This window comes from Convolutriloba macropyga, chromosome 6, assembly GCF_964194025.1.
Source record: "Convolutriloba macropyga chromosome 6, txConMacr16.3, whole genome shotgun sequence".
NCBI classification, from domain to species: Eukaryota; Metazoa; Xenacoelomorpha; order Acoela; family Convolutidae; genus Convolutriloba; species Convolutriloba macropyga.
In genome coordinates this window covers 19,865,501-19,885,534 of record NC_134473.1, presented here as the reverse complement: position 1 = coordinate 19,885,534, position 20,034 = coordinate 19,865,501, and the positions used below count along the sequence as shown (strand labels likewise).

The 20,034-nt window shown below is 34.8% G+C and overlaps 1 protein-coding gene across 1 annotated transcript in view; it reads right to left on the bottom strand.

Annotated features, from left to right (window-relative positions):
* The window catches only part of LOC142341558 (late histone H2A.1-like), a 305,796-nt gene that overhangs the window by 262,409 nt on the left and 23,353 nt on the right, over nt 1-20,034 (bottom strand). The window lies entirely within an intron of this gene.

The following is a 20,034-nucleotide window of genomic DNA, read 5'->3' as shown; positions in this document are numbered from 1 at the left end:
CGAAATCACTAGTGCCAAGACAAATCGAACACAAATAATCTTGACTCAAAATTTGATTCAGCTTTGATACTTTAAAAACCAAAGAAACGCTACATACATGGAAAATAAGGAAAGGGAAAGAAAAAGAACACATTAAAAAAGTTGCATATGATTGTTAAAAATAGAACTCCAAAAAGGTTAAAATGCTACCTCCCGATTGTTATTCTCGAAACTTTTTAATGAATTCGTCTGCTAGATCAGTGCAATACGCAACTTCAGTAAGAGAAACGCAAATCAGTAAAAAAACGCAAACAACGAAAAATTGCAATGTATAAAACCGTGAAATGTCAAATCTTAGCAGCAAAACCTATTCAATAGTTCTAGGTTAAATACAAAACAGGAAAAAAAAATATTGCCAAATGCTTAATTCAGAAGAAATAAGCAGAAGACACAAAAAATGCACAGGTTTGTTAAAAAATTATCCCTTTTTAGCACGCAACTCCAGGCGCACTAAAATACACAAAAGATCAACCAAGAAAAAGAACAACCAAGAAAACTCCCCAGATGCTAAAAAACGGAAAAAGATTACAAAAAACTGAAAAAGCATCTGAAAAGACAGTATGGAAAAAATAGCTCAAAATTGCAACAAAGTTAAGTTGAAACCACCAATTTTTTTCCAAAAAACCCTACGTGATTAAACTAGGAGGCTCGATAATGTGCGTACGCACAAAATGTTCCGACCCAGCTCAAACACACTCTTGGCTTAATTGGTTACCAAATGAAAGCGAAAACTTTCAAAAACATACATATCGTTCAATAAACTACAAATGGGACACTATAAAGCCACGCTAGAGGGCCTATGGAACCTGTTGTTAATAGGACTAATAGAAAATACAATAACAAAAATTTGATAACAAACATTACGACCAAAATTTGATGTCTATATTAAAAAGTAACAACAAAATCAAACTCGCAGCAGATAAAACCTAAGCAAAAAGAAATATAGTAAACCTCATTACAAAAAGTTTTGGACCTGTCCTCAATGCGACTGGGTAACAGGTCGACAAAAAAGAGTAAAAAGTCAAAAATACGTTTCCTTTTTTAGAAAAATATTATTTCAAACGGAATAAGGTCATTAAATAATAACTGAAAACGCTAAAATGTTCATTTAAATTTTCATAGAAATCAATTGAGACCTGTCATTTTCCAATATAGGTCATATCATTACAAAAAGAAAGACAAATACCAGCAAAAAAAACCCATGTAAACTTTAAGCGGAAATTGCAGTGAAGCAGTTAAAACCATAAACCTGTCACTAAGAGGACCAGACTCGTCAAATCGCACAAAATTTCAAAGCCAATTGAACCTACGATTAAAGTTTTAATTCACAAAGAAAAGATAAAACCTTTAAAATCAAAAAATATATAATCTGAAACATTTCATGAAATCTCTTACTAAGAGCAGTAACAAAACCAAGAAACAAACGATTGAAACTAAAACCGTTATAAAGATTAAACTATAGCGCACTGTACACGCATTCTTACTTGTCTTTACAGAGCCTAAGCTAAAAATCGTCCAAAAAAAACGATGTAAAAAATGGCGATTTTCAAAAATCCAAATATGATTTTGAAAACTAATATTTTCAAAAGCCGTAACAGGCACAGGATTTCAAAAAGTTGATCACTTAGGTTGCAACATCCCAGGAAGCCATTTGCGGTGGTTTTTAATGATACTAAATCACAAGACTGCAAAGTAATTAAAAACACGCAGAAGCCCAAACTTAACAAACAATTTTACGACATCAGTGTTCAAGGCACAATAATTTTAGGTTGTTTGCAAAAACTGAAAATCTTCACTTGCTTCTCTTCTCAAAATCAACGTGTCTTCCTCGTCAAAGTACTACGTAGAAATCACATCAGTCTTAATATTTGTTACAGTCTTAGAATTCATCACAGTCTTAACATCACAGTCTTAATATTTGAACAGTATAGAAATATCAATTTTTTTAATGAAACTAAATGGTCGAAGCCATCAGTCAAAACATAACCAACCAGGAAAATAACTTTTGAGTTAACAAAAAGTAGTTGAGACTTCTTACTCATGAGGTTGATTACTTGATGAGAAAAATAAAAGCAAAAAAAGAACAGTGGAAAAATCTATTTTTTTTTTAAAAAAAAACTTAATTTGAAAGTCATTATAACAAATAGCTATGAACCGAAGTCTTTGAAAAGTTCATTTAGACATACTGGAAATGCAATTGAGACATATCCTTATCAGGTAGATGTCGTACAACAACAACAAGAAAGCCAAATATAGGCAAAGATGAAAAAAATCCACCAAGTTTTGCCAGAGAACTGTGTCTCAGCCAAAAATCATTAAAATATTCAACAAAACCAATTAACATTTTCAGATACCCCTTTTCTCAACGCTTGTGCACTGTTGGTACCGAAAATCCTCTCTTTCATTTGGACCTGTGTTATTTTCATTGTCAATGTGATAATTCGATAAGGAAAGAAACTAAATTTATAAAATATTCAATTATGCTCAAAATTAAAAAAAAATTGAAAACCCGTAGTATCAAAACCAAGAAACCTTTAGTTAATAATCAAACCGTAAAAAAACAAGAATTCATAGATCAGAGGAAATGGGTTTCTCCTGTTTTTACTGAGACTATGCCTGAAGTTGAGAAAAGGAAGACAAATTAGTTGAAAAGTTCAAAAATTCAACTGACAGTTTCTCAAAACAACTGAATTCACAGTCATAAGAGACAATAGATAACAACTGAAAAAAATGTCTAGGTTCACTTTTACTTCTTAAAAATTGGATCTGTGATTGGGATGTCGCCTACAGAAATTTATTGGCCTACAAAAAGCATAACAAATGAAAGCAAAACATAGGTCCATAAAATTTTTTGAAAACAATTGGTCAGCCATAAATACCATGAGCTTCATAGGGCTTCTATCATTGGGTTTCTTTTTTCGTAAATAGAATCTGTCAAAAATTGAGTCCTGGTATGATATTCTTGTAACTAATCTACATAAAAAACTATAAATGTGGAATTTTTTTGAAATGCAGCGCCGCATTAAAATCTAAATTTTTTTTAACCCTAAAGATCCAGCGTGAGATCAAGATCAGCCCTGATATTGCAGTGCTGCTAAAAATACACTCATTTGTTCAATTAGTTGCGAAAGAGATCCCGTTTTAAACACAATTTTTCAGTATATCATAAAATCATGAGATTTGTATATTTATCGAGTTTAAAGTTTACAGGAACTCGCAATATTATAATTCCAGAAGACCCTTAAGGCCGGCAGGTGTACCACTAGTTCATTTTGAGCTTACAACGAATATGAGTGCAGTTTCAAGGTGTCCATTTTCAGCAAATTTGAAGAAAGTGGGCTAAAAAGCGTATTTGCTCCCATTTTGGACGAAAAAAAGTCAGAATTATTAAAAAAATTTAGCATTTTTTCTTGTCAAAAATACAAATCGAACAATTCAGCAACACTACCCTATCTTTAGACAAAATAAATTACACTACCCTTAACAAATTTAACATTTTGACACAAATTAACGAAAAATACACGGAAAATATGATTAAAGCAAGGTAATATCGTCTGCTATTCACACAACTTTAAACCTCAATAACTCCCTTTGAAAATAAAAAAAAATCTTTTTAATTCCATATTCTAAGTTGGACGGGCTTTCTAATGATACCACTCACAACTCTCTACGACGATTATATCGATCGGCCAAAATTGTCTGAACAAAAAAAACCATTTGAAAATATAGTTCCTCCCCAACTATAGTGGAACAAAAACATCCGCTTGCTTAGTAAAAATTTTGTCACACCTAATTTTCACGCTCTCTATTTCAGAATAATGCATGGAGAAAAACTACTCTAAATTCTCTCTGCTTTTGACTTTTGTTCAACAGACCTCCTCTAAAACGCAATCTCTATATAAAGTCGCCGATTAAAAAAGACAGCACCTCTTCGATTCGCAAGACAGCACCACAATTCAATTCAAATTCTTTGGATTATAAAGACCAACAATACGATTATTTTTTATACATCTTGTGAAAGCTCTGAATGGATTCCACAGAAGATGCCAATGAAACTACCCGACTTTTGGGGAAACCTTTATGAATTAAAAATCAATTTAATTGTCTGAAATTGAAATGTCCCGATTGTTTTTTCTAATCAGTCAATTTTTGCGAACATTTTGATGACTTTGTTTCCTCGTCTACTTTTAAAAAAACAAAAAGGAGCTTCTATAGTTTATCTTGAGCGCAGTTCGCCTCAAATTGAGATAAGAACTAATCGTTACTAAGCTCCAGTCATGTAGTTGTTTTTGCCAAAACCACCTATAACTATTCTTATTCAATTTCTTAACATTAGCCTGGTTGAAGAGCGTTTATTTATAGGGCTGTAATAGAAAATGTTACTTGATTAATGGAAAAAACAATTCAAACATTCCTTTATAAATTAAATTCATTGTCAAAAATTAGAAAAAAAATAACTCAATTTCTTCATTTTGAAAAATTTTGATCGAGTAACAATTTCTACGTATCACCCTGTTTGTTATTTTCCAGAAAAAATTACTTTTCAAGATTTTCTATTTAGTATGCAACAAGCCAGCCAATAAACCTTTTGCGAGCTCTCAGAAAACTTTCCTAGATCATTACATTAAAAACAAAATTAAACAAAAAAAACTTTTGAAACAATTGCACCCTTCAGCACTACTTATTGGTGAAGCCCATTTCCAAAGCAGATCTATCAGAAAAAAATTTAAAAGGCCGTTGTCAACTGCACTAAACCTTGATGAATGGTGGTCGAAATTTTGAACAGAGCAACTGTCAAAGTTTGTTCTTAGGCACGAAAAATTTCAAAAAGTCACCTCTTTATCTTAACTTTGCGAAGTCCAAAGAAGCACATTTAAACTTCTGAGAACACTAAAGCTACCTTTTCGACAAAATCTCAACTTGCGGTCTTCGGCCTTAATTCGATTCAACTGTTTCATGGGCTTAAAATAGAGAAAGTGAGTGCACATAAATTCCAAAAAACAAAACACTAGAACAAGTCGTGAAATGCAATCCCAAGAACTGAATCTAAGATAACTTCTTCACTGTGCAGCCCGTTATTAAACCAGGTATTCCTATTATCAGAATAAAAAACTGCTTGATTCAATTATGGCAAAATAAAAACAATCTGAACTAGAAAAAAAACGACGATATCAATTTTTCTGACTAAAGACTAGAAACTGAGTTAACTGGAACCTATCAGAACCCCTTTTACGAAAATGAGGAAAAAATGTATAAACAAATTTTTACAAATGGTTAGAAATTTACAAAAAAATATGCATTTCGCGTAACATATAAGACAAACAGGAGCAAAACTGACAAAATTGTTAAAAATTTAAAATTACCAAAAAATTTGAACTTAAGGTTCTTTGTATCAGTGTCAGTAAAAAATGCACTATGACGGAATCCGAGTAAACTCAAGTATGCCAAAGACACAGAAAAAACAGAAGATGGCGGCGACGGTGTCAATGTGTGCGTGTGTTCGGGGGGGGGGGGGTTAAATTTTCAGTTTTCTTGTTGAAATTCTACAATTAATGATGTTTAAAACGCTAACCACGCTTATCTTTTCCAAATACGTAAATTAGCTGCAGATAAAGAAGACGGCCGGTGATATAGTTCACCAATCTCTTCACTAAACTTTGAAACAATTATGTTACAGTGCATAAGTTAACTAACGTGATCATCTGTTCCCGTCCGTACTGAACGCCCTTAAATGAAAGTTTCAAAAACTGTCACGATTTTAAGTTGGTACTAGTCGGTTGGAGACCTAGTCAAAATTTTTCAGCACATAGAAAAAAATAAGTTGAGCTGCGCCGTCAAAGTAATTACCTCTCCAACCGCGATTCAGTTTCACAACATGCAAACCTTCTGCTCAATATGAAAAACTAAAACTAATAATAATTGAATCGAACTGCCAGTTAGAATAATTAAATTGAGAAGTGACTGCAGGATAATAAAAGCAACGTAGACAGTTTTTGCACGCTCAATTGACCTGCTCAGTAGGATTTGAAGTAACAGATTTCCACACTAATTTGACACATTTGGTAAATGGTTCTCTTCAGTCATACTGTCTCTCCTCAATGGTAAAAGATCAAAGTTTACTTTGGTACAAAACGCGGAACATCATTACAAGAGGAAAAAGATTGGGAATATTTAAACTTACCTTTAGAAAAGTGCCAGAAAATTAAGGAAAATGTTCATAATAAGTGCCAAATATCCAGTGCCGTGAATAGCTAAAGGGTTTAAAACCAATTCGACCATGAGAAACTGTTCTTTGTTTAGTTATTGTCTGATTTCTGGAACGAATTACGAGAACCCCGAGAGAGAAAGAATTGATATTTTCTTTAAAGTTTAGTCCCCCAAAGTTTACATAAAAACCTAAGGCAAATTAAGCGGTTTGCAAAAGGACGACCAACATAATTGGAAAAACCTCAATTTCGGCTCAAAGCAAGAATTATAGAGCAGTTTCTTTTAAACAGTTAGCTGCATTTCTTGCTTGCAACAACGGTCAGATAATGTAATCTAGCGAACAGATATTACCTCGATCTAAATCACATTTGCTTCATATCGAACAAAAATGAACTTGCCATTAAGGAGACATTATGATAACTCACCATGCATAAAGCAGCCAAAATGATTTTCCACTTTGATGCAAATCTTAGGATATAATACAATGTAAGTATCAAAAATAACTTCAAACTTTTGAGAGAGAAATATTAATAGATTTACACCAGATCACATCTCTTTCGATCAGTTTCTTGTCTGCAAGTTTCACTCCCATTTTCGTTAAAAAACATTTTGAACAACTGCAAATAATTTTGATTAAAAAGCCAAGTGGTATGAATACTGGGAGGTCATTGCGCGTTTTGTTGTAGTTGGTGGTAGCCTGAGGTAAGCGTATTGGCGTGGAGGTACGAGATGGGGCATTGATAGATAGGCGATAGGTGGGGTACGAGTAGATGGGGGCAGGGAGAGGGATTGTTTACGGCGTGAAAACTTGGGTGAAAACAATTGGACGTTCTCCAAAAGTTAATGTCCAATATGGGGAATTTAAGTGAAAATTTGCAATGAAGAAAGTCGAAACTCAAGTCATCGGGAAATTCTTCAGCTAAATAAAAATTTAGAAAACCAATGCTTCTATTCACCAAAATACAGGACATCTTTTCCCCAGAAAAACTATAATCTTTACTTGGCGTCATTGAAATTCTCTCTATCAAACTTGATCCAATTGTCGAGTTTGGTTTTGCGGTAAACAGCTATTGCGCTTTTTGTTTACCTAACGGTTGATTATTTGATGAAGTACTGATATATCAAAAACTATCAGTAGGTTGGACTGTAGTTGATCACATTGTTCTTCAATGAGAACCGCCTTCAATTTCCACATGATAATTAGTAGAGATCAACAAACTCGACTGTCATATCGTGAACAGACAAGCGTAAAATTGACAAAAGAAAAACTTCAAATAAGATCTGAGACCAATTCATTGATTAAATTCAATGAAATATTTATAGCAACTTTGATTTGACGTTTGATAAAAGTGTCTTAACTAGAGGGCACAAATAAAGGTAAAAGGTTAAGATGATGCGCACCTCCGCAAAAGCTTCCAAAATGTTATTAAGAACACTAATCCAAATCAATTTCGACTAAGTTGGCTAACAATGAATCTCTTCCGAGATAAAAGCCAACAGAAATAAATTTTTACTGAAAAACATTTCCGGCAAAAACTTAGCAGCAAATAAAGCAAAAGTTGTTTTACAGGAAAGTTATTACATTCTTAAACGTCAAACATATGCTTTCAATGATGACAAATACTCGAGGACATTGCCTAGTTGTAAAAAGCTTTGTTAAGAACTGGTACAATCAATTTAAAAATTGAGGACAGCCAATTTTCGCACAACAGAACAATTAACAGAGAATCTCACAAATGTATTCTTAAATAATTTATCCTGATTTATTTTTGGAGGCATCCAAATCACTCACAACGCAACAGTTGATTGGAAAGTTACTGCCATTTTAGAAAAGTAATTTTCACATCATATCTTTATCACTGCCCCAGTCAGGAGCTTGACTATCCGTTGTACATATTCCTCTGGTTTGCATCTCTTCCCGTATGCGTTTAGAGCTGCACTGAAATACACCCCATTGGTTCAGCTGTACCGTACTGGCTCCTATCATGACGAGGGCGACCTAATTGGCCCTTCATGATCAATTGAGAGAAGATAAAAAAGTCATTGACGTTTGCTAACCTTTCCCCTGTATGCAAAAAGAAGAATCTGCTGCCCGAGAAACATTTACTTGCCAAGTTTCTCTAGGTCAACCAGCAGCATTAGATGATACCATTACATCCCCATTGCAAACCCGTCATATTACAAAAACGAAGACGTTTGGTCTTGCTCTATCGGCAGCTGAAACAGAAAATACCAGCAATACTCCCAACAGTGAAACTAAACGAGTTTTCAGCTCATGCCCTTGGCACTGGAAACTTTCGGTAGACCACCCGGAACAAGTTTGGAAAATTTTGAAGAGAAATGGCCCTACTCGCAGACAATTGATGCTTTCAGCCTGCTAGCCTATCAGTAGCCTTAACAGATCAGTTCAAGCTGTGTCAATTTGTGTAATGCGTGGCTCAGTCACAACGTTAATTGCAAGAGATGATGTGATATGTGCATACAGCTTCAAGTTGCGTGATCATCATTGCTCGAGATAACGAAAGGAAGCGTCTCAATAACTTTTATCACCCAACGAGAGGGGACAAATAACACCCATATGCTCGCAAATTGAGTGGGGAGTTAGACAATGCGTGATTTCATCAATGGACTGATGAAAAAGGTCAGAAACTCTTAGCTTTTAATCTCAACCAAAGAGATGGGAGATAATCAAATTTCACTTCCTACTAGGGTTCCTACCAAGAAACATCATCCAAAGCGCTCTTTTCTCGGGATCCAAATCGCTGTTACCTCATCATCAGACCGAGTTTTATTTTGAACAATTTAATCAACAACGATTGCAGTAAGATTCTCTGATTTTACGTACACGTGAAGTTCGTATTTAAGAACTTTTGCAAAACCAAACAAGGAGGCTCGGTAATTTGCGTTTGCAAAGAATGTTCAGACCTCTTTCAGCGGCATCTCTGTTTATCTCTCTAGCCACTAAGGCATAATTAGAAAGAAAAAACATAAATTGGAATTTTAGGATTCAGAAACATTAATTACACAGTCAGTGTAGAAATGATCATTTTTAAATAGATTAGATAAAACAAAAAGCAGGTAGAGCAGTGATTAAAAAACAGTGAATATAATTTTCTCTTTAATATTAACATATCTGGCAGTTCCGGGAAGATGGCCAGCCTTCGTACCCATAACCACTATTGGGATTGAAACCAGAACAGACGGAACAACTGGCTGAGCAATAAGTTCGAGCAGTTAAAAGGTTGCTAAAAAAGAAATCATTTACAAAATGGCAAGAATATTAAATTGAAAAAAAAGAATTATTTAAGTTTATCCACTCTGACGTTTATATTACAGGGCACGCTGGAAAGTAGGTCTAAGGACCTCGTTGCGCGTCCTTTCCCAGCCTAAAATAATCTTGAATAAATTTTAAATTGATTGTTGGATATATTAAATGCATTTATTTTTCGATGTTTGATTGTGATTTATGTCGTGTTTTGATTATACTTCTTTGTACATTTGATTTATAGGCCGGGATAAATTAACTCACGCACTCAATCACTCACTCACTCACTCTCACTCACTCACTCACTCACTATCTCTCTCTCTCTCTCACTCTCGCGCTCTCTCTCTCTCTCTCTCTCTCTCTCTCTCTGCTTCATATGGTTCTTCTACTAAATAACTCAAGGTTAAATTACAAAAATGGGCCTGTCTTCGGCTTTCAGCGCCTGTTTCTTTTACTGAGTTCCCTTAGAAACGTTTAACATAATGGACTAACGTCGGGCGAATTGCTCCAAACGACCGGCGAGCGGTTGGCCTCAGGGCGCTACCTCTTTATCCCGTTTCTGAAAACAAAAGTCAACTGGGTCAGACGAAAAGTCGGCCAAGCGAAAAATTGCATAAGACAAACAGGATTAATATATTTGCTACAAATTGCTTTTGAGAGCAATTAACAATGGTTTCCTAAAAAGTGCCTGTTAGATCATTTATGATAAAAACATTTCAACTATAACTCATTGATAATGAGGATCAGAGATGATGACATTACGCCACATAACAGCAGCTGAAGTGCGGCATCAGCAAAGAGGGAGAGAGAGAGAGAGAGATAAAACGTGAACGAGAAATAGAAGGAAAGGAACCCTAACCGAAAGAGAGAGAGAGAGAGAGAGAGAGAGAGAGAGAGAGAGGAATACCTTCCATCATTGCATTCGCAACTTCTAGTTTTCTAACCTTGTTAATAAATAAATCACATAAAAAACTGAAGGCAAAATTAAAAAGTTTTCAACTTTGTAATTAGAAGTTCAAAATCACTTTCTGTCTCTAAAGTTCTGTCAAGTAACCCATCTGCGAGACTTGAAAAGTTTCGTTGGCCAGTAATGGGCGTTAAACTCAGAAAAGGACAAAAAATCGAAAGTTTGAAAATTGCAAACTTAAAAAACTTTTGCTCAAATTCAAGAAATTAATATCTTAAGAACAATTTCATTGTCTCAAGAGACTATCCGTTATCCCTGGTTCAAGCCTGAAATAGTTTCACAGGCTCATAAAGATCCATACACTTGGAAAAAAAAATTTTTCAAAAATTTAAAAAATATAAATTTTATCCAAATATCACTAAAACTCGAGTTAAAAAAAGTTGATCACCATCCCATTAACTCTAGAAGATATGCAGCAGCTTATTATCAAACCTTGGAGGAGGCCCAGGGCCTCTGTTGCCGGAAAAAAATTCAAAAATATGAAAAAATTGCAATTTAAAAAAATTGCTTAAATTTTAAAAAAAATTGCTTAAATTCGTCATATTAAAATATTGAAGAACATTCCATTAAATCTATAATTTATACAGCAACATATTATCAAACACTAAAGGCAGATCCGTGGCCCTTGAGGCTAGAGAAACCTAAAAAATGACAAAAAATTTCAAAAAACCTTAAAAATTGCAAATTTTATTTAAAAAAAATGCTAAAACTTGTGATATTAAAAAGTTGAAAATTAATCCATGATCAACAAAAAATTTCCAGTTGATTATTGTCAAACTCCAACGAAGGCTTTTTGACCCTTGAGGCTCAAAAAATCTGAATAATGACTATAAAAGTTAAAAAAATTGGGAAAAAAATTGGCAGAAAATATCAAAAATATGCCAAAATTCGTGATGTTAAAATCTTGCAAGACATTCGATTTAATCTAGAAATTATTCAGTAACCATTTTAAAACCCTAGAGGAGATTCCTTGTCTCTTATGCTAAAAAATCTAAAAAACGACAAAAAATTCAAAAAAAACTTGAAATTCAAGTTTTATCAAAAAATTTCTAAAATTTGTGATTAAAAAGTTCAAAAACAATTCCATGACCATTAAAAATTTGTCAGTAACTTAATTTTAAACCTCTCAGGATTTTTTCTGGCCCTTCGGTCTGGAAAGACCTGAATCGGGGAAAAAATCTCAAAAAATAAGGGAAAAATCTTTTGAGGACGAAAAGTCAAAAGCGTCAGACGAAAAATCGGTCAAGCAAAAAATCGCATAAAAAAAGACCAACAGGACTAATATAATTGCTACAAACTTCGTTTGAGAGCAATTGGGATTATAATTAACCCAACGCCAAATTATAATCCAAAAAACTGTCCTAAAGCATCTAAAACTGAACAAATGTTAGAATCCGTTTATATTCTGAAGTTCTTTCAAACAGGAACTACTTTTCGCCCGTTGATTCAACTCATGGCAGTTTTCAGCCCTGGTAATTGACTCTTTGGTTTAAAGCAGCACAAACTCAGAAATTAGGGGAAGGAAACAGAACAAGTTACCTCGAACAAAGCTGCAGTTCTTTGCTGCTCATATTCAGTATCAGTTTTGGAAGTCTTATGCAGTATAACTGATAAACTTCCACAAGATTGAACAAGCAACTACCGAAAAACGTTAGATCAACAAACAAAAGGACAGGACTGTTCAACGACACCTCATTGTTTATAAATCCCAGAGTTCGATTTCAAGCCGATTGAACCATAGAAATGGTCGCACGAAGAAGTATGATGAATCGAACGCATAAAGTCAGGAGACTCGTTCCGGTTTTAAGTATTGGTAACGTGACTCTGATAAAGTCACTGAGAAAAATTGGCATTAATCGAGAACCGCGAAGCGATTCGAGATATTCGCCAGAGTTTCGAAGTGACTTTAGCAGAGTCATGTACCCATCTTGAAACACGCGTTGTGCAAGTTCAGTCAAAAACTTGCAAACGTGATTCCAAATTTTGATTGCGAAGAGAATAAAACTTTCAGGATCTTTAGCCCCATCCAATTAGTGCTTATGGTTACACCCACATACTGTAATTGCAATCTCGTGCCAGCACGACTATCACCATTTTAGAGGTTAGGTCTGAGGTGATTTGGGGGAACCGAATAAATCCTATTACTGCATAAAAACAAGAAAATCGCTTTTGCAGGCAAACAGCCCTTTTCTTTTCCTGATGTTTCTTTTGATTGCTCGTTTTTGACTTTTGAACCATTTTGGGATCTCTTCTTGTATGCCTTTTCCGTCAAGCATAGTGGGTGCATACTATTTGCAACCCACGAAAGCGACTTGTGAAAAACTCCAATGGTTGGAAACCCTCTGGAGAAGATTGCTTGAAGTGAAAAAAGAATCGTATCCTGAGTTCATTGGAACTTCGGTTGACGGATCTTTTCCGTTTGTGCCCCCTCCAATACGTTATGCAACCCCCAGTTACAGAGCACGTGCTATTATACTGAAAATCATTGTTTAAAAATATGGCACATGAGCCGTGGGTTGCAAATAGTATGCACCCACTAAGCTTGGGGGCACAAACGGAAAAGATTCCAATCGGCATGTGCTCATTTAGCGGGGCTGTATGTAACAATTGTACATTAAATTTCAAATGAAAAGCACGTTTTTACGTGTTTGAGTACCTTAAGATTTGGCAATGTATTAAGGAAGATCTGGTGTTCTAAAAAAGGAAAAATGCTTGGTCGTGCCAAAGATTTGATGGTTAACATTTAACAAACTACGCGATATCAACAACAGTAGATCCAAAACAGAAATTTCCAAGAACTTTAAAAAGGAAACTTTACTTGTCAACATAGTCATAAGCACATCAGACGTGTGAAGGGTTTGACATGGTTCGGCAGAAAAAAGCGAGTAACCAGGAAAACCAGCAGTAATTTTAAATCCTTTTTAAACGTGGCACTGAAGGCATCCTAAGAAGTCCAAATCGCTAACCAGGCCCATTAAGATGTGATTACGAAATTGTATAACGTAGCTGGCAGCGCAGCAAATAGCCGCAATAGCTTCGTAGATCTGCGGTCTCAAACATATAGTAAAAGAAACAGACCAAAAAGAAACTTATTAATAAATGCTGAGATGGTATATTTGGTTAGGACTCTGTTTACTTATTGCTGTTCCATTAGCTGCTCTCAAATAACTGTCGATTGGCGTGCCACACACTCATTTGACCTTATCTCTGAATTACAGTAAAAAGTCTATTTCAGAGTGAGGAAGTTACTATTGCGAGTCAGGAACGTCAAGTGCGACCAAAAACTTAATCACAAGAATGAACCAAAGACTCGCTCCACGAAGAGTGAAAATGACGTCACGCGAGCAAATCAATTAACTGTAGTAGCACAAGACCTGACATACAATTCAAAAAAAGTTTATTGATTACACAAAAAACAAGACCAATGGACTATGAATGGATTGGGAAAAGCATTTAAAAAAAAACTTTGATTAAAAAAACGAAAAACAGTACAAAAAACTAAAATCAAATTGTCACTTGTTGGCAATAAACCACTAGCAAGAAAACGAAATTTTGTTCAACCATTTTTTTTCGCTCTTGGAGTGAAAATTCACGCCGCAAAACCACAATTTTTCGCTCCTTTTCCTGTTTTGGCGTGACCAAAATCTATTCAACTTCACTTCAAAAATCATGAAAATGTGTCAACTAAGCTCCATAAAACAAATCAAATTCTTTAAAATGTGAAAAACAATGAGAAGGCCAATAATGGCCCCAGCTATCGCTTTTTGGCTATTGAAAAAGTATCAACTATCTTAAATTTAGCTAATATGTGAATTCTATTTAACAGCTTGTTTCAAAGCAGCCTAAGTAGAACATGAACTAATACAATGCTCTAGAACGTAGGGGCAACCTAACAGCAAACAAGTTAAGCAAATAAAGTTAAACAACCCACTGATGTTGGGTGAATTGCTCTCAAACGAACGGTGAGCGGCCGGCTTCGATAGCCAGCTGGGGCTTTGGGATGCTAGTAATTTTGAGAAGAGTGGGGTCTCAGGTGGAGGGGGGTTAAGCTTGAGGGTTAGGGACGGCATTAGACGGGAGAGAGTTCCAAAATACCAGGTGGAGTACGGTGGACGGGCGGGTGGTGTGTGGGGATGGGATGAGGGCAGGAGTGACGGACTGGGGGAAAATTGGATAAAAAGAACGCAGGACTAATATAATTGCAACAAACATCGTTTGAGAGCAAATAATACCTTGACTGTCCTCATCAAAGAGGATTCCAGTCGTGTCAGTAAAAAATTGTCTGTTAAAGACTGCCATCAGTTAAAAAAGTTTCTACATTGATCAAACCATAACAATAGAAACATTCAACGATTTCGTCACTCGCATCCAACGATTAAGATAACCATTGTCTACGCATTTGAGCATTTTATTCGTTGTAGAACTCTTCAATTAGGCTTAAATTTAAATACAATTAGTAATCACCTGAGACCCAAATAAGAGACTTAAATTATCTCATGTGCGTTGATAGAAGTACTAGCAAAACTGCTCACTGTCCGCTTACTCCGCAATGTGTATCGCAAGGACTTTCCCACAATTGATCACGAAATTTTGCTGTTTCATTTTGGCCCAACTGACACGTTGTTATCTATCGTGGAAATTAGATATTATAACAGTGAAAAATAGTGACGCCAAGTGACGACAACAAGGATGAATTCTTGTCAATTGGCCTTTTGAATGTACAAAAAATAATTCGAACAATATTGCTTGTGGGTCAAATTTTCTTAATTTATCAAAAATGTTCAAAAATGGCGAGGTCTCCTGAGATGCTTCAAGTAGCCATGCTTCAATATCTTGTAATTAATTAACAGTATAACCCTTTTGGAAGTTATTTGCAATAGCTCAACTGAGGAACAACTTAGTAAACACGCTGCTTGTCAAATTAAAACAAGACCGGAAAGTTAAAATATCGAAGAGCAATATTAGACATCTTCATTATGAAGGTGAACGCCGATTAACATCACTGACCTCTAGTCTAGACACATACGTAGACGTTACTTTTCATTAATTGAAATCAAACCGCATGTTTGATTCAATACGCTAGTTATTGAGCTTACGAGATAGTTGAATTCAATATCTTTGACGTGCTTTTCGGTAGCCCAACTTGTAATTGCCAAAAAAATCAATAAATCAAACTAATTTTAAAATGTCGACACCTATGAACTCATAAATGAACACATATATGGCAAAGAGAGCAGTAACTTCTCCAGACTATGTCACCCAATACAAGGTACAAAGTATCAAATAGAACCAGAAAAGGTGCTGGAAAAAGGTGCTGAGTCCATACGGGCAGCCAATGACGAAAATCGCAAGGCGCGTTCTAATTGAACAGGAGGATTGACAAAAAACCTCGACAACTTATTTCCCCGGGAAAGTCCGGAAGAACAGATCACGGCCAAGGTAAACACGAGGAAAAAACAGCTGGACTTGGGGAGAATCGAAAAACTGAAGAATCTGATTTGAACCACACAACGTCAAAAAACAGATAAAAGGAAATGAGAATATCAAACATAGCCGGCAGATTGCCGGAAAATAGCCGCCGTTGACGCGCTTGATGCACATCGGGATTGAAACAGAAAAAAAAGAAGAGATAAATAGACCCAATTTTTTTCAGTGTCAGAAAGTGGTCTAATTCGGAGTGCAGTTTCAGTTGGATTCTAAAACCATACTTAATTCAGCTTCTAAACTGAAAGCTAATAAGTTTAATACCAATGTAAGCTAGCAAACACTAATGAACTTAGATAACTCTCAATGACAAAATGACCGGGCTTTATAAGTTTATCCCGTCGCTTTTGCTCTTTTGACCTTGACTGTATTAAATCCATTCACTCAATGTTTTTAAATCCATTCACTCAATTAGTTATCTTGCATAACTAATTGAGTGAATGGATTTAAAAACCATTCGGTTGAAATAGTGAGTGAGGTAAGTCAGAATTCAAACGTGAAAGTCGTCACTTATGTCGAACGAAAAACGTGATCAAAAGGTGAAGCGAATTAAAAGGACAGCGCCTAAATAATAGCCGTTTGAGAGGCTGACGGCGGCTATTAATAAGAGGATATGAGAAACCAGGGCAATGTGAGACAATGAGGCGGTAGATGGTCCAAAAAACCGCATGGAGATCAAAATTTGCGCAGCTACAAGCAGCATCTAGAAGCAAACAACAAAATAAAAGGACAAACAGCTCTGATATTTTGAAAATTTGCAAAACTGATATTTAAATAGGAAAAACTGAATTTTAAAAATAAGTTGCAAACATTGCAAAAATTAAAAGATAAGCTTCCAGATTTCGCAGTGAAAATGTTCAAAACTATTTTTGTCTCTGGAGTTTTGTCAAGTAACCGATCTGCCAGACTTGGAAAAGCTTCGTTGGCAGGTAATGATCGTTAAACTCAGAAAGGACAAAAATCCTCAAAATTTTGAAAACAATCGCAAATTTCCACAAAATCTTGATAAAATTCAAATAATTAAAATCTTCCCAACTATTTCATTGTCTCAAGAGACTATCCAGTATCCCTATTTCAAGCTTGAAAGGGTTTCACTGGCTCATAATGAACCATAAACTTGGAACAATAATTTATAATTAAATTCTTTAATTATAAATTATAAATTTATAGATAAATTCTCTTATAATTAATTATAATTAAATTCTATCAAGAAATTGATTAAGCTGGAGGCATTTAAACATTGATAACCATTTCATTAACTCTAGAAACTATGCGATATCTTATCATTGAGCCTTGGAGGAGGTCCCAATGACCCTGGTGCCGGAAAAAAATTATTAAGTACAAAAAGATTGAAAATACTTGAAAACTTAAAAAACTGAAAATACTTTTAAAAGCTGCTGATATTAAAATCTTGAAAAACATTCCATTACATCTATAAGCTATGCAGTTACCTATAATCTAATCCTAGAGGAGGCTATGTGGCTCTTGGGGCTGGAGAAACATAAAAAGACAAAAATTCAGCAAAAAAAAATTGCAAGTTGCATAAAAACAGATAAAATCTGTGATAATAAAAGTTGAAAACTAATCCAAAAATCATTTTCCAGCAACTTTTCATCAAACCCTAACGGAGATTTTCTGTTAGGCTGAAAAACGTGAACAATGACGATAAATATCAAAAAAATTGAAAAATTGTTTTGTAAAAAAATGAAGAAATTCGTGGTGTTGAAAACTTGAAAAACATTCGAATACACTTATAAACTATAAAGTAAATGTTGGCAAAACCTAGAGGAGGTTCGTCGGGTTTTGAGGCTGGAGAAAACTGAAAACTGACAAAAATTTTAAAAACTTGAAAATGCAAATTTCATCAAAAAAAATTGCTAAATTTTCTCATAAAATTGAAAGCAATTCCGTGGCATAAAATTTATCAGTAACTTATTATCAAACCCCTAATGACGTTTGATGGCCCCTGCGTCTGCAGAGACGTGAACAAGTAAAAATAAAAGTCAAATAATTGAAAAAAAATTGCACGTTTTGTCAAAAAGATATTAAATTTCGTGATAATAAAATGCTGAAACCATTCCACTACCACTAGAAACTATGTAACCCATTATAACCTATGAAGTAACCTATTATAAAACCATAGAGGAGGTCCCTTGACACCTGGGGCCAAAAATTTCGAAAAAATGACAAAACCTTGAAAAAAAAATGTGTAAAATTAGTATAAAAGAAACATATCAGGACAAGTCCTGAAATACAATTCAAAGAAAAGAATGAAAAACTCAGACGTACTCTACCTGACCAGCAGAGCAACTGAACAATGCCAGCCAAAACACAAACAAAATCATCAAAATATTGAGAAATTAAAAGAATCAAAACTAAACAAAAATATACTCATTGCTAAAGCTCTATTAAAAAGCTTTTAAACCTAAGGCAAAATTTTTCCTTTTAACAATACCCATTACAAAAACATGTTAGAAAACAATTTTTGTTTCTGAAATGGGTCCAATATTATATCTGCAAGACCTGAAAAATATTCATTGGCCCTTGAAGTTCGATTAACTCGAAAAAAGAAATCAATTGCAAATTATAAGGAAAGGTTGCTGAAAATCTTGATATAAATATCTTCAGAATCATTTCTGTGTCTCTAGAGGCTATCCAGTAACCCCATTCCACGCTTTAAAAAAATCATTGGCTCATAGATCGATAGGCAATAACTATTAGAAAAAATTTCAAACTTCAAGAAATAGAAAGTCTATTAAGTTCTATTAAAATGTTGAAAGCCATTCAATTGCCAAAATGACAAAAATTTTAGGAAAATTGCAGATTTTATTAAAAAATGCTAAAGTTCGAGAAAAAAATTTTAAAAACCATTCCATTGTTACTAGAAACTATGCAGTGCCCTATTAACAAACCTCAAAGGAGATTGCCTGGTCCCTGAAGCTAGAAAAACGGAAAATAATTACGAAAATTTTCAAAAACCTGAAAAAAATGCGAATTTTGCCAAAAAAATTGCTAAAATTTGTGATATTCAAAAGTTGCAACCAATTCCATAGCAACTAAAAAAATTTCGGTAACTTATTATCCAACCCCAAATGAGGTTTTCTGGCCCCTGGGACTCAAGTAAATTGAACAATAACAATAAATATGAAAATGAAAGTTTTGTCAAAAAATGCCAAAACTCATGAAGGCAAAAAGTTGAAAACCATTCCATTACCACTAGAAACTATGCAGTTATCTATCATCAGATCCTTTATCAAACTCTAGTGGAGGTTTCTTGACACCTTGGGCTAAAATGACAAAAATTTTCAAAAAACCTGAAAAAAAATTGCGAAAATTAGTATTATTTTGCGTGTTTTTGTAGTAACAAACCATATAGCTGATAAAATGGTCATAACAAGTAAAATGGTCATAACAAATAATCGCAAAAGGCCTTCATCAACTTTTAAAAACTTCAACTTAGGACTAATCAATCAAAAAACTCAAAAAAATCACAAAAAACACGAAAAATTGCAACATTTTGAGACCAAAACCTCCTTTTAACCTTAAATTAAGGCCATCCCAGCAACTGCACCATTATAAGCACTTGAAGTACTACTAAAGCCCACTTTGGGCCTCTAATGAAACTTAATGCCCGCTGGGCTTTACCTGTTTATCCCGTTTTGAAAGATCTAACTCATTGAAAAATGTGTGAACACATCTTAAAAAAAACACAGCGCCCAATACAATTCAAATTCTTTGAATTGTAAAAAAATTCGCGTTTTTAGCGATCGGTTGTTCGTAAGTAGCCACGTGGGGCGGAATGTGCATCGGGGGGTGGTGGGGAGGTGGTGGGCAACAGTGGGGTGGGGAAGGGCTTCAGCGTGTTATGGGGGTGGGGGTAATAGAGGGTGGGGGTCAGCAGTGGGGGTGTCTTCAACCTCTAAGAACCGCCCTTCACACCATAAGTATAGGTCTCCAAAACATTTTGAGCTGAATTGAGCTCACAAAACCACTTGCTTTTTCATCCATCATCTGTTCCGGCGGGACCAAAATCACCACTCCAATTTGAGTTCAAAAATCATGAAAATGTGTG